This window comes from Melopsittacus undulatus, chromosome 7, assembly GCF_012275295.1.
Source record: "Melopsittacus undulatus isolate bMelUnd1 chromosome 7, bMelUnd1.mat.Z, whole genome shotgun sequence".
Taxonomy (NCBI): Eukaryota; Metazoa; Chordata; class Aves; order Psittaciformes; family Psittaculidae; genus Melopsittacus; species Melopsittacus undulatus.
The window spans coordinates 5,427,377-5,439,055 of record NC_047533.1 but is presented as its reverse complement, the minus strand read 5'-3'; positions in this window follow the sequence as shown (position 1 = coordinate 5,439,055).

Genomic DNA, 11,679 nt, shown 5'->3' with positions numbered 1-11,679 from the left:
TTTCTGTTCTGTGTAACGTGAGGGTTTGTGATTCATTAGTGCTCATTAAGCTGAATTTTTCCTCTGAGTATTGCAACTGAGAATCATGCAGCAATACGGAAATAGACTCACAGAATCATTTAGGTTGGAAAAGACCTTTAAGGACGAGTCCAGTTGTAAACCTCACCCTGCAAATAGTGCTGAGGCAACATTAATTTACCTCCTAGCAAGCTATACAAACTGGAAGACACATTCCTTTAGTCAGTGAAAAGTTCCAGCTTATTCTGTACAGGCCCCAGAATCTTTGAACTCCAGGGACAGTCACCACTATGTGGAGCAGTTGTATTTGCTAAGGAAGTTTAATGCCAGAAGTTTAATACCCAAGATAGGCATTCAAGTTCAGTTATAGGAAGCAAAGGATTTAAGCTGTAAACCAACATACTCCAGAGGTACCAGAAGGAAAGGTTACTACTCCTACCTACTCCTTCATACATCTGCTGACAGCCAGTTCTGATCATGGACCTCTAATCACACAGAAAAATCAACCAGTTTGACGGGAAAAGTATTTGAACTGTTTAACCTAATCCTACTGCATTTGTTTCATTTAATTTGGATATAGCTAACTCATACAGAGTGGCAAACTGAATCATCCCACAGAGTTTAACACTCATTAATGCATAGGGAGAATTACCCTTTTCAGTGTCACTGCTGGACTTGAAATGCTAAGTTTGTATAGTGTCTGTCTTCAGGGAAGAGGAGGTAGAGTTCTAACAGTACCTCTACTGCGGTAGAGGTGAACACAGCACTGTAAAAGTGTTTGCAACCATGCTTATATGAAAGGAGATATGATCTATACCGATACAAGAAACTTGGGATGTTGGCAGAAATGTGTGTTTAAATGCAGGCTTTTAAACTGGGGTTAATCATAGAATCATAGAACAGTTAGGGTTGGAAAGGACCTTACGATCATCCAGTTCCAACCCCCTGGCCACGAGCAGGGACACCTCACACTAATATCTCAGTACAAATAAAAGGAACTGGTTTTAGATTAATTTTCCCCTATAACAGACAGAAGGCAAAAGGAAATGAAGTAAAAGAACAGTCACAGAAAGGAAAGAAAAAAGAAAGATAAGAGGAAAAATAATATTAATTAATGTTATAAAACAGTGCCAAAAACTGGACTGAATTCATTCTCTCTTAGCAAAAACAGTATCTACAGTTCCTTTTAGAGGAAATCTAGATTCTCTTCTATGTGCTCTGTCAAAACCAAGTTTCATTCAAGCACAAAGTCAAGCATGAAGTACTGGATTAAACCTCAGAGGAACTGGGCAAAATTACAATGAAGGAATAAAACCTTTTCAGCTATTGGACCTTTTGGTTCTTTAACTTATAAAGGTTTACGGTTTATGGTTTGAAGCAAACCATAAGATTGCATCTTATTTATCTTATCTGCCAGATCCTCAGCACTTTACAAGTGCCTTTTGGTGTGCTTTCAGCTGTGGTGGCTTATTAAGAGCCATTCAAATGGATATCTAGTTACTAGAGTGTTAATGAGCTTGTAATAATAATTATTTATTGCATATGTTATTTTGTGTCAATTACATAGGAGGCTACCCATGTCAAACAATGTCATTTCCTTGAATGCTGAAACCTCCAGAGGAGACGCACTTCTAACAGCTTGTCATATGCAAAGCATATGGTAGGTCTTAATAGGCCTTAATTAAATGTGTGTTTAAATCAAAATGTTGGAAAAACATTTATTCTATTTTTATGCATAATTAAAGTGCATTTGTAAAATTATGTTAATTACCAGACCCAGGGGGAAAGAAGCCCCCCCCCATCCATTAAATAAACCTAAAACCACTGCATTTACCTTACTTAATGAGAGAACATTTGCAAAGTGCTTTGAAGCCTTGAAGGGCTCCATTTCCTTGTAGTCATTACTGCTATTCCAATTGCTTGGAAAAATTTTTCTTTATTCATTTAATTTGATTTCATTTCACAGGGCACATCTGGTAGATGGGGTCTTAGGCAGTGGAATTAAAAGCTCTACAGGGTCTTATTTTCCCAAGACAACACGGCCCAAGACCATGAGGAAAGAGTCCTCCAAGGACTACAAACACAAGTTACAGAAGCGTTGCTGGTATCACAGCCAATCCACAGACAAATTGTTGCTGAAATCCAACTGTTGCCTTTGGATCTTTAGCAAAGTCTTCCTCATATCTCTGTAAATAAAGGAATAGGGTGATAGCTTCCACAGGGTCACTGTATACATCTACATTAGGTTTTTGCTAAGCCCATCCTTCACAGGAGACTTTCCCTGGCAACCTCATAGACTAAACAAGGAATATACCACTCAGCAATTCGCCTGTGACCAGATACATAACAAGACCTGTATTATACCCATAGCATTGTGTTTTGCTTGCAGTGCTCCATATCTTCTGCGCTAGAAGATATGGAGTTGCTTGGCTTTAAGTGAACTAACCAACATTAATTAACCTCTGTGTAAGACAGAACAAATCAGACTTCATATGGGGTTGTAGTCACAACTTCTGCTAAGCTCCATTGCTTTTGTTCAGGTTGCTCACACCAGAAAAGTTATTAGAGCTTGACCCTGCTTGCAGAACATCAATGCAAAGTCTGTCCCAGGGGTTAATAGTACCAAGAGAAGAGCTTGTGGTTGAGGTCAAGATGTATCAAGAGAGATAATTTTACTCTGCAGTTGTTTTACTTTTGGATTTTGTCCAGCAAAAACAGTTAAAGCTTCTGTTAAATAAAATGCAGTAGAAAATATATTTATATAAATTGTCTTTGTCGCAAAAAATGAAGTCAGATAGTTGGGAAGAATAAAGAGGAGCCAGTGGAGTTGAATCCTGCTGAAGTTTAGGTTCCCAAACTCTGTATTTTTTTCTCCATTTATTGTCTGAGAACATAAGGGGAAAAAAAATGGGTGGAAAAAAGCCCAAAGTTTTGTTTTCATCAGAATCTTTTGATTTTTTTCCATTTCACTTATTTGGCCTTCCTTCTTTGTCCTTATATCTTCCCCCTTTATTACTTCTTTCCTTCCATGCCACTGGATTTTCCTTCCTTTTCCCCCAGTTCTTCTCTACTCCCACTCCATATTTCTCTTTCCAATAATGGTGACAAGACTACAGAGACTCCTTCATGGCCATATCTATTGACTGGCCATACCAAACCACTTCTCTTTGTGCAGCACCAAGCTAGATCAATCCTGCAAATGCTCCTGAGCTTCCAAGAGCAAATATCTTTTGGTCTCACTGGGAACTGATGCACAAAGCAGGTCTCAAAGAAACCCACCCGATCACACAGTTCACCTGCTTCAAGCCAGAGATGGCAGAAGGCTTTGTCATATGCAGAGTGACTTTCTGAAGGACTCTGTCCCAAAATGAAGTTCAAACTATGGGACAGGGAAATTACTCCAGGTTTTGTGGAATACCTAGCAACAGGAGGAGGGTGCTTTTCTGTCCCTAAGCAACCTTTTTCCATCCTTCTCAAAGCCTCCTACAGGACTTAAGTGTTGTGATTGCCATCTGTCTTTGCTCTGTCACTTCACCTACCCTGTTCCTGGTTTTGTTGCTCCTTTCCATGCTATGGCCCAAAGGGCCTCAGGAGTGGAGCAGGGAGGACAGCAGACAGAGATAGCAGCAGAAACTCCATTCTTTCTCCATCTGCTCACCCTGCTAACACTCTGTATGTGAAAAACATCATGCTGGGTCACCATGCCTATATATATATACTGTGTATATAGACTGGGGAAGACACAACTGCTGTCTGTTACCTCCATATAGCAGTGAAAGGGAGAAGTCCCACAGAATGCCTATGAGGCAGTGTACCTATGTGCCTAAACTGCAGGATCAGAAATGGGGAAAAAGTTACTGCAAAACCTTTTCCTTTCCCGTGCCCTGCACACTGTGCTCCAGAACACACCTACTTCCCATGAATGCCCTTCCTTCAAATCTTAGGTGCAATTAAATCAGCCTGCAGGGCAGTGCACAGAATTTCAATGTGTGGAATACAAAAGGCTAAAATCCCTTATTTTGTCAGGAGAATGTCAACGTTGTGATTTGAGGAGAGCAAGGGAGAGGAGAGACAATAACCTTCGTTCCCCCTCGGCCCCTGTAAACCACATTGTACTGCAGAAAGCTTTCTGCTGTGTTTTTATATATCTCTGACAGCACCACGTCTGTCTTAGCGGCAATACAATGTAAATGTGCTTTGGATTTCTATCTCCTATTAACAGTGCTTTGTCAGTACCAGGGCTGGTGTGTCACACCAGATGTAACGGTTTGCTGTCTTTCCAGATTACCCTCCAAAGGATGGATAACTCCATCAATGGATGGACATTTACTATCTACTTTTAGGCCAGGAGGCTGGTGCAGTGTATGGTCACATTGTGCGCTTATCTTGATTAGTTGGAAGTACAGCAGCATTTTCTCTTGAACAAATGATTGACCTATAACTCATAACAAGGTGGCTGCTGCACTGTTTTACCTTGAAGTTTCCATCCATAAATGAGAATGGTTTGGAATGTGATGTGCTTTTATTGATGTGCAGTATAAAACAAATGCATAAACCGTACACAGGGAAAACTAATTCACCCTGCAACTGCAGGTAACTAAAGTGGGTACAGCAACTCTTTAAAACCTGGTTTAATGTTATAAAATAATACAAATGTATATGCATATGCATGTGTCATTGATCTATCAATGTTTATATAGCCAAAATGACATGCAGTACAGATGTCTTTCATTCCTTCTCATTTCTGAAATGGTTATTTCTACCCTCTCAGAAGATAATCCATATTCAGGAAGATCTGTTAGAGAACATGGCAGTTATACAGTCCTACACCACAGAATCATCAAAAACTAAGAGAAAGAGGTAAAAGCACAAAAAAAAATTGATTAAAAATCTGAAGTCAGAGAGATCACTGTATAAGGTAATCAAATAAGGAAATTCAATGTAATCAAGACGTGCATATTAAAGTACCCAGTCAAAAATAAACCCTTCAGCTGATGGGAGAGAACACAGAGGTATCTGGGCCTAGGAAAGCTGCAAGGCACACAGTAATTATTGAAATCAACGAATGTGACATCCAGCTCTCAAAAAAAGAGACCAATGCATTGAGAATACAGACAGGATTATGCAATTCCACAAAGTTCCTACTATGAAACTGCTCCGTATTCAGTAACTTCATGGACATCTAGGGGCTGGGGTAGGTTATAGGATCAAGCAAGTTTCTGTACTTGAGTGCAGAGGAATAACATGACACCTACTGACAATATGGCCACTGTGCCTTAAGAAACAAAACATCTAAGGTCAAAGATGAGAAGGAAAGAATCTTTCGGTGCTACTCTGGCCAGTGCAATATGATATGTGTGCTCCTCTAAGATGTGGCATTTGTTTATCTTTGAGGACCATGGTCTAAATTTTCCAGTCTTGCATCTGAAGTATTAATTCTCTCATCTGATTTGTCTGATGAGAATAAGGAGAATGAGTGGGCGAAAACCCTTTACAATGAATCAAAGTTCCTTAACTGGTGTACGAGGTGTGTTTAAGATGGTGTGGTTTACACTGTGCTCAGATTTGGTTGGAATTGGATCTGGAAGAGTATTTGCAGTTTCCTAATTTGGGACTTCTTCCACTTCTGTCATGATTTAACCTGATTGCCGCCAGCGCTCCCACTCCTGACAGTGCATTCAGCAGCAGGTTTGGGTATGATGGATGGCTTTCACCCATTACTGACCCCAGCTACCCACACCTGCTTGAAAGCCCACAGTCTTTTAGATGAGACATAACACTCATCCTTACCCACACAAGCCTGCACATCACTGAACACTAAACTCAGTGCTGATTGGCATTAATAGGACAGTCTTGCAAACAGTTCAGGTGCTGTTCCAACACATTTTCAGCTGTTCATGATTGTCAATCCACTGCCAGGTGCCAGCTTCTTGTACAGGGAATACTGGATTGAACCTCAGAGATTCCAGCTTATTCATCTGCGATGAGTGTGTGTGAAGACAAGTAAAACACCTGCAGTTCCCTGAGAATTACCCACTCAAAAGACTAGTGGAGGACAAAATGTTTTGGTTATATGTCTTCATTCATACACATCTCATATCTGGCTACAGGTCTCAGCACAACTGCTGTATTTACTTTCATGTTTAACTATTATAGCAGCCTGCCAATACCTAAAAGGGGACTACAAGAAGTCTGGAGAGGGACATTTTACAAAGGCATGTACTGACAGGACAAGGAGGCTTTAACCTGCCAAAGGGGTGACTGAGATGAGCTCTTAGGCAGAAGCTCTTCCCTGTGAGGATGCTGAGGCACTGGCACAGGGTGCTCAGAGAAGCTGTGGCTGCCCCATCCCTGGCAGTGCTCAAGGCCAGGTTGGACACAGGGGCTTGGAGCAAGCTGCTCCAGTGAAAGGTGTCCCTGCCCATGGCAGGGGTTGGAACTGGATGAGCTTTAAGGTCCTTTCCAACCCAAACTGTTCTAGGATTCTATGATTATGTCTTCTTTTCCCTATAACACATGAATATATAATGTCCCATTCTTTGCTTCTTCTTTTGTCCAGAGTGCTAAACTGGCAGTCTAATCCAACGGGCTTGGGTTGGTTCATGCTCCAGATCTAAAATGAATAAAACAACGGTGAAGAAATATCATGACACAATGAGAGCAGCAAACATCTAGTTCCACCCTTCAGACAGTATGAACACAAACCATCCCAGACTTGCAAGCTCAAGGCTCACATTGAGTACCTATTATAAAGCATCTGCAAATGTAGAGGGTCAGTAAAAGAGATTACTTGGGGGATCTACAAGTTCCCTGCAGTAACTATTGGAATTGCTTAGTATTCACTGAGAGCTTTTGGCTACAAAACAACTAATAGTCATTCTCCTGTAGCTTAGGCCCACAAAATTCCTAAATATAATGGCCTGCAGCAAAATAAGAGGTATGCAACAACTTGGCAGCTGTGGATTTGTTATACTGTGTTGTTACAAATAAGCCCCAGTTATTGCTCAGATTAAGCTATATGTTCCTTTTCCTGGGTTTGATGTTTACTTCTAGCTTGATACTTAATTAAATATTGTCAAAATAAAACCATTACTGGTGCCATGTGTTAATGTAAGCACTGTGTTTAGTCTGTTTGCTGATTTGGTGGCTTTAGATTAAGATGCAGACTGCACACTGAGGGAAAAAAAAGGAGAACTCTCGGCATAAGAACTGCAATACAGCAATTCTTTACCCTTGGTTAGTACTTTTCCTAACTGTGACTCAGATGCAGGCTCTTTTCCACTACTTGCATTTAAATGGACTTGTGCCTCATTCTGTGAGATGATAATGCCATTCTGGGCAAGCTGCATATGTCAGCCAGGGGAAACCAGTTGCGTCAAAATGTCACTGGAGGTTTATGTATTCATGGCAAAGAATAAATGTTTGGGGGCTACTTAGGACACTGTCAACACTTCATTAAGAATGTGCTTCCTCCTTAGCTGATATTTTCATTACACTTAACTCCCATAGTGTATATATATTGCACCACTAACAACAATCATGCATGTTAATATTTTGGTAAATACTACTAGTCCTTTCCTCCTTCTGTATAAAGCTACTTTATCTCCAAGGCTCTCAGGATTGTCCAAAGCCATTAAAATAAATTCTCCCAGGGAATTAAAAAACCTACAAGTATATCTTTATTAAACTCCTGTTTCATAACATTTTCTTTCAGTTTAGCCATCTAAATGTGTCTGTCATACATGCCCCCTTTCTTAGCCAGCCTGAGACTACTGGGACTTCCTAGACACAGCCTTGTTTTGCAGAAGGAAGTGTAAGTTTCGATTGGAAGTCTAACTTTTTGATGCCAGTCAATCTTTTTGTTAAGCACACCCTCGATAGCAGTCACAACACGAGCACACAGTTCAATTCTAATCTTTGTTCCCCTCTGGTGTCATCAAAGGAATGTTCTAGAGATTTTAGGACATGTCTAATCTTAACTGTAGCTTTTGAATCACAGGTAATGGGAGGAAAGATGAAATCACTACACAGATAGACAAGAATGCATTGCCTGAAGGCAGCTTTGACTTACAAATAATAATTTTACTTACAATTTTTTACTGAACTTTCCTACTATATGACAGGAAAAAGTGCTATGGCAATGAGATACCCTGTGCTCATCATAAGTCTGATTCACCCAGCACTGTCTTTGAAGATCTGGAGTAACAAGACCATACTTGGTCTGCTCTGCTACACATGTCCCTAAACAGTCTTATTACCTGTCCCACAACCCTTATTACACAGGAAGGAAGATGGGCTGTTTGAAGAAATAGGCAACTGCGTGGAAACAATGCTGGTTTAGAAGTACCAACTGCACTCCAGGGCTAGCATCCTTATAACATGTCCAGGTATTTTCACTGCACTGTAACTAGTCAACCTGAACTACCTTTGCTTTCAGTGTGGAAAAGAAGCACCTCTAAAATGTGATTTATCTGTTCTGTTTTAGATGTCTGCTTTAGCACAAGATGAATTGCAATGTCAAATCCTCTCCATTGACTATGACGGAGTCCAGGACAACAAGGTACAGTGCAGTTATCTACAGAAGGAATGCCTGCATTTGGTCAGATTAATCCCATTCCTGATACCTGTCTTTCAAGTCATCAGCACACTCCTCAACCTGATATCATCAGTGCCATGAAGCATAAAATTGGGCCTCAGACTAACACAAATGATGGACATTGTGTCTTGCTATTCTGAGATAAATCACCAGAATTGGGCTTAGAACTGAAGGCTTGGTTACGTCTCTGGAGTACATAAGAAGCCCACTGTTGCTCTCCATATCATGTGTTTTGTAACAGTTGTAAAGCAAGGAGCTAAGCAACATAAACATGATGAAAAAGAAATTCACATGGATACTTACATACCCAAACATGCAATAATCTCTTTACCAAGTTAAAACATGACTCGGTTTCTCTTCTGTCTCCTTCCTCTCTAGGGCTAAGAAGTAGCAAATAAAAAACAGAAGAAACAGTTGGAGATATTAATGCTACCATGACAGCATTTTCTAATTCATGAAGCAAACCTGATCTGTCTGATTAACCTGATGTGGAGGTAAAGCTCTGTTCGAGAAGCACCCTCCAAATAACAAGCTTTGAGGCCTCTGATTAGCAAAAAGGTCGTTGATGGTTTAATGCCCTATTCCCAGATGCCAGATTAATGAGTGTAAACTCATTTAAAAGATTTGTGATAAGTAATTAGGCTACTGTACAATTGCTTCAGTGTATTCCACATCACTCCAAGGGCAAGTAAGAAAGAAGGATTGATTTCCTGCATGAACAATAATGAAAGAGAAAGGAGACTCATTATTATTTTCTGCCTGGGTGTATTGGTGGGCTGCTTCCTTCCCCCACCGTAATTGCCTTGCTGTTTGTCAAAGCCTAGTGTACTGAAAATGAGAATAAACCTTTTTGAATGACTGCTACAGTGGGTTTCAGAGCCATTGTTCCTTATTGGTTGTGTGCCATACAGGGAGACTGAGGATGAGTCACAGGAAGCCAGGAAAGCTTTGTGTCACCCATGTCTGTAGAGAAAGGACATGTGGGTCATAGAGTGAATCCAATAGGCATGAGTACTCTTTAACAAATTAAATCAGAGTCAGTGGAACAGCACTTTAGCTGAAGGAAACAGCATAGAGCCTCTGTTTCTCCAGCTGTTATATGTTCTGATGAAATACCAGGTATTCTGTTCTTTGACTGACCCATTCCAGCCCTCAGGGGCAGTGGTATATTGTGTAATATTGTGAACTTGCATTAGTGCACTGATTTGTTCTAGACAGGGTTCCCCACTTGGAAAACACTGTACACTCTGAGAGTATGATTCTTCTCTTTTTAGCTATTAAATGTGTGAGTTTATAGACTGTTCGTTTCTTCTAGGGTCTCTCTGTAGTCGCTTGAGAGCAATTAATCCTGCCCTATGAGTCAAAGTGAGGCATGATGATCTATCCTTGGAAAAAAACCTCTATTACCTAGAAAGGGAATTCCAGTGACAAGCCTTTAAATAGCTAGAAGGAAGGAGAACGACCAAAGGCAATCCCTCCATTAGAGACCCTGAACTATAAAGAAAGAAAGAAAAAGGGACAGACAGACTCAAGGGTTTGACTCAGCCCCTAAGGATGAACAGCAAAAAGTGATGGTTAGAATTCAAGTCTACCAGTTCCCATTAAGGTTGCTTACTAGTGGAACTCATCACACAAAGCCTACACGGTAAGCCAGTATAACTCACTTAGATTTCTGCCCTGTTAACAGCCATTAATAGGGTTTTTTTTTCACATTTTATTAGTTTTCCAGTTTATTCTGTTTAGAAATCATAGACTTTTCTGACTCTTCCCTGCCTCCTGCAAAAAAGCCCTTGTGGGAACCAAACAACGAAAGGGAAGAGTAGCACAGTCCAAGTATCTTACACTTTCCTGTCTTTCTATTTTATATCAGAGGTGTTTTAGCAAATAAGGAATGAAATCACAATTCAGCTTAGTTCAGCCAACAATTTTGAAAGGTTATTCAAACTAAGATCTTTAAATTGTTCAAAGTTTTGTCTTCACAGATATTTTCATTTGGGACCAACATTTCAACAAGATCAGGTTTCCCCAGCTGTTTTGGGTAAAAAAAGGCCAAGTTCTACTATTTCCACATATAAAGCACCACTATAACATAGATTGCATTCTCCCTTGGCCTAAGGAGTTTTGGATCAAAAAATGCAATAGTTTCCTAGAATCCCAGACTGCATGAATGCAGGTTTTGCTTCATAAAAGCATTCACCTGTTCAGCCAGCACTTTATAAAGACAGCTAAAAACTATGCAGTTTTTTTGTGAAAGAAAAACCTCTCTGAGAGACCTCAGAACACGAACCAAATCACAGTTATATATCCTCTTGGCTTCTCTTTTAAGATGCCAGGACCTATAAGCTTTGAGTCCCAAATTCTGGCCTTAGGACTACTGATATGTGTAATCTTATGCTACCTTTTGAGGGGCAGTGGGATTCATGCAGCTACTTTCTAACCTGATACAGCTTTCTATACACAGTGATGGTGAACATTCTGGTCCACTGCTTTCCTTCAACACCCAGCTTGGAGTTGTCAGGGCTGTTGAGAGTATTTCTTTCCATTCCATCACAACTCCACACATTTGGCCTCAAAAGATTGGATAGTGTGGCAGAAAAAAAGACATAAAGCAGTCAGACTCATTGTATTTCAATCCTCAGTTTCAGGCCACAAAAGCTGAGTTTGTAAATTAAACGCAATTCGTTTCACCTCTGCTGCTGTTGAAAGGCAATGAAAATGTGCTAAGGCATTAAGTTACTTGGAATACCTGGGATAAATTTACTGAGCTGTCTTCAGCTGCTTTGGTGGTATCCATGTAGCATAACTACCCAGGCATGTGAGATTTAAACCTCATTTACATTATGGCTGAGTGGATGCAGCTGCTGGTGAATTTGGGCAGTTGAACTTCAGCTGAAGTATTTACAGCTTGCAGAAAAATGGCTGACATTTGGAAGTGATGTGCAGTGTTTAAAGATCTTGGATTGAATGTGCTTTAAGAGATCCCTAGACATAGATGCGTCCAAGTTAAGATCCTGGGGGGGGGGGGGTTTAAGTCATTGGATTTCTTTAGTGACTGGAGTTCTTTT